This window comes from Diprion similis, chromosome 12 (assembly GCF_021155765.1).
Source record: "Diprion similis isolate iyDipSimi1 chromosome 12, iyDipSimi1.1, whole genome shotgun sequence".
Classification (NCBI taxonomy): Eukaryota; Metazoa; Arthropoda; class Insecta; order Hymenoptera; family Diprionidae; genus Diprion; species Diprion similis.
This window is the reverse complement of record NC_060116.1, coordinates 13,048,335-13,053,301: the sequence shown is the minus strand read 5'-3', so window position 1 is coordinate 13,053,301 and position 4,967 is coordinate 13,048,335.

The window sequence follows — 4,967 nt, the reverse complement described above, 5'->3', positions numbered from 1 at the left end:
TAAAACATGTCTATCGCAAAGAAATATCATATTAAAAAAATATTAAAAATTTGTAATAATTAAAAAAGAGTTCTTCAAAATCCTAAATCTCATAGTTTAACTGAAAGAAAAGGTTAGACCCATCTTCGATTTTTTAGCTGTCTAAAAGCAATTGAAACCTGTATCACACAAGTAATGATATACATCAAAAAGATTCGTTTCAATTCTGTCTCTATATGTATATCGAAAATTGGAATTGTAAGAGATACTTGTTTGATACAGGTTTAGAGATTCGCATAGCATATGGTGGCTTGTATATTTTTTAATTGTTACTTTTTTAATATTTTAAAAACTTATCCTACTTTTTAGAATTTAAGATCGGACTTCGAGATTAGGAATTTGCTATGTAAACTTCATGGACAGCTTTAGGGCATCATTGCCTTCTTAAAATTGTATGTTCTTTGTTTTCTTTCATAAACGTAACTCGTCCTTAATTTAAACGAAAAGTATGTATATGATTTGGAAATCTACTTTGGCAAAAGACATACTGTAATTCCAATCATTATTTTTATTATCTTATTATTTTAATTGCCATACGTGATTAAAATACCTATCGAGTTACGTTGCAAATATAAACAAATAAAAACCAACTATATTGTTCGCCCTGTGTTTTTTTTTTATATATATATATACATATATATATATATATACATATATAATATAATTAAAGAAAAGATTAATAAGTTATAATAAATGAGAATGATCGATAATTATATATAATATATAGAATAATGATTATTGTACAACAGCGATCTCTTTCCTAAAGAGGCCTTTTCTACTGAATTTTTATCCAAACTGTGAAAATTCAAGAAACACGTTATTACCGTGAAAGAAAACCAGCAAACGATTTGAATGACCAAAAATCGCTTTGGGATTTATTGAATGCAAGTCGCAAAACTGGTTTTGCAAAGTTACATTCAACACAAAATATTGCACGTTGATAAGACCGCTTTAGCGAAAGATAAATCTTTGCAAATAAGTTGCGCGATTCATTATATTGTTAGCCTTACGCTAGATGCCTGCTGTTTTAACGTATTTAAAACAAGACCTAAATTTAGTTCGGTAAACTATTTTTCAATTTTATCTACTCATTTTATTGATCAAATCTCACTTGTGAGGCATCCGTTGCACATCTTTTTCGAACAATGATTATTTATCCATTCCATAATTTAACGGACAATTACTACTTGAGAAAATAAAACGTTACTGTATTGAACTAAGTTTACCGAATAGAAATACGTCTTCAACTTAATGACTGCTTGGGAAGGAATATTATTATCATTACTAAGTAAACAATTATACAATAAATGCAAAAAAACATATTATTGAGGTATATTACATTCATTTATATACTATGCATATGTATTGTACGGATACATGTACATAAGTATCAATAAGCATGTATTTATTTATACGTGTAATGCAAATAATATACGAGCACACATAGATACGTGTAAGCATTGCTTTAGACATTGCATTTATCAGTTTGGTTGACATGTCATTTTTGCAAGTATTCTGTTAATTGTCATTATTAGACTATATTTCCGATATGCTTTGTTTGATTAATTTGATGAAAATCAACGTTTTTATTAACAATTATTAGGGGAAATATTTTACTATTTAATTTGTGAAATCTTGAGAGATCTGCTTACCATAACTAGAGCTGTATTAAAATGGCCAGTTCTCTGCCTTTTTAGAACTTTCCTCAAGACCCCATCAAACCCTTGCTAAATTGTGCTAGGGATAATTGGTTTGAGAATTTAATTAATTAACTAAACAATTGTAGGTACGTCATAGTGAGGTGATTAGCAGCTCGTTGGTTACTCGTTAAATAATCACAGCCATTAATTATTTTTATGATTTTGTTGATAACATGCAAGCGGTCTGTTTTTCTGCGTAACGCGCAAAAATTCTGTTGCAGTGGAATATCTTGCATGCCTTGAACGCGTTGTTTGAATTATTGTAGGATTTGAGAGCAAATTTGCATAATTTGTCTGACAGTATTTTTATAATATTTCGTGTTGATGCAAGATTTTTTATTTATGAATCTGCGATGAACGAGAACTCGTTTTTTCGAAAACCTGTTTTATCGTACATGCATGTGTATTTTGCGCCTCTTTACTCATTTTACCATCAAGAGCAGAATGCTCGGGACGCAAAAACGTGCCTAACTGATTATCTTGATATTATAGTATGACGGTTTTTGAATAATGCATATACTGTCACTGCCGGAAAATGATTTTTATAACGAGTAACGACTGGTAACAATGATAATTGTGAGCTGTGACTTATAAGTGAATAATAAGTATAACAATACTCAACAATGTGAATGCTTCTAATAAATCATTGTTGAAAAAACATTTGACTAAAACTTGAGTTTCACAGAATCCTTTTAGTGTCAGTATTTTCAACTTGGCTAATATCTTTCATATTGAATTTCTTTTTTTAATTTGAAAGATTCGTATTTTTCTGTCCGTCTGATAAACTTTGGTGCACGGTAAGTTTCGCAGAGTATTGCGCTAAACTATGATACAAAGTAGGTAATCTCGTTTTATTCTGAAAATATAGTTACAAGTATCACGTCCAACTGAATAGTGTGAAAGACAGCACTAATAAGCTTTCTCGGAATTATGGCGTGTAAGACGTCCTGTGTTTATTGGGAAACAAATGGACAATTTTATGAGCTGGCATGTAACACGATTCTCAAGTCTCATGTCTTAGGCTGTGTAAGGTAGAACCTGGTACGCTTTATTCGTTGATATTCAGTTGGGTAGCAACTTAAGTAGTCGATTGTGAATCTGCTCTGTTAAGATGCATCCCACATGGTTGAAATATGTTGTATTACTGTGTATGTGTATACGTGTATGCTTTGTGGTCGACGAATGCAACGCCCTACTATGATATTTTTATATTATCAAGAGCAGACTCTAGCTCATCGCATCAATGGGATTGATGACACGGCGAGGGCAGACCAGGGACATCCGGAAATTAACGCCATTATCTCATATATCATAAATTTATTATTATACAAGTTATCACTCATTCGTTGACGAGAACACCGATTCTCCCGTACTCGGTTTTTCTTGCATGTTTTTTAACAATGTAGAATATATTTCTAGCAAAGATATTTTTTTTTAAATATTATAATCTATAACCATCGCCATGAAATTCGTCGGGATGTTTGCAACGAAATATAATTTGTCAGTTGATGAATTTACAGAGACGAAACACAATATGAACTCGAGAATATTCTCGGGCTTACCAGTTCATTTGTGAAAAATTTCCTGCTCGACCTTTGAAAAACTACAAACTTTTAAAGTTCATGGAATACGCAATTATCCAAGAATTCAATTTCACATGACTTAATTGACCGAAATAGACACGTAAGCAATTATTATCCGACAATGATTGCCGCAAAAAACTGCTGAAGGTTTTCTCATTCGATGCTACTTGTTAAACTTTTCCTCGTATAGTTATTACACGCAAATTCTAGTTCTCGGAACAGCGATACTTTAATGACAAGAAGACCTCGTTCACCTTCAAATCAACGTGAGATATTTTCGTTTAGTTTCTGTTTCCAGCTGTATAATTTATGGAATTATTGATCAAAAACATTCGCCGATGAATATTGAGGTTGCTCCACGTGTTTATATAAAATTGAGAATTTGCCCATTTAAAGCTTGCTGATATCAGCAACAAAATTTTTTTTATGTCTAGAGAGTCACTCCTTTAGATATACTTATAAATTGTGACCTCAATTCCGATATATTTCGAAAGTTCATCAATCTACAAAGCCTTTAGTAAGACTAGTATATATATTATACCTGCCTCGCCAGTTTAATAATGAACAACTGGTTTTTACAAGTATTATACCGCCGAAGGCTAGAGTCAGCATGATTGCTACAGCAAATTTTGTTTATTGCTATCACTACATAAACGATCGTTTCCTTCTTTCCAAAGTGCCTGTATATGCTATACGGGGCATTCTTTATCAGTTCAGCCATTTCTTCGAACCCTCTTAGATATCATTTTTAACTGCCATGACTACATTTCACTACTACTTAAAAGTAGTCTCTGTAAATTGTTTTAGATTTTTAAATCAATCCATTAGGGATATATGTCTTTTGCGTCATTCATATCACTTGGATAAATCGATCGGAAAAATAGTTAATTCAAAAACAAAGTGTTCTTTTTCACTTGGCTTTGTAATGCAATAGGGCTTATATTCTTATTCTTTTATTATATTGCGAGGCCTGTTTAGAGGAGAAAAAAAAATTGTAATAAATATTTTTATCACTCAATTGGTCCTCTTCGATATCATTTGCAGTTTTATACAATCTAGAGAGATAAGTAAAAAACCTACTGAAAAATAAACATTTATCTTCGAAAGTCTGAGCACGAAATTGCAATCTGTAAGTATACAGGGTCGCGCTAATTCGGGATTCAAAAACGGTTAATCCGTCAACAGGTGTCTATATGTAAGAACGTTTGATTATACAATTAGACAAGCTACTGACGTAAATGGTGAGTCGATTGCAATTCTGCGACAAGACTTTGGTAAAAAAAAATTTCAACTTCGTTATGACCGATTCCCACAACGCTGATTTTTCTGTACGTTTTTTACATATCCCTGTAGATGATACAAAATCCAGAGTGACACCAAAGGTATTCGATTGGCAAAAAAAAAAAAATCACAGACGTGTTTCGACTGAATGGTAGAACGAATTAATCAATGGGATATTTTTTCCTGAGTATTTTTTCCGCCTACCGGATGGAACGGATGTATCTCAAAAGATGCTACAAGTTGTGTATAGAGCTTTGTACACACTTGCTGTAGTATCTTTCGAGATATAGCCGTACGTTCTAGACTGTTCGCCGAAATACATCTGTTCCGTATACCGACAGGACCCGTCGATATGAGTCCTATT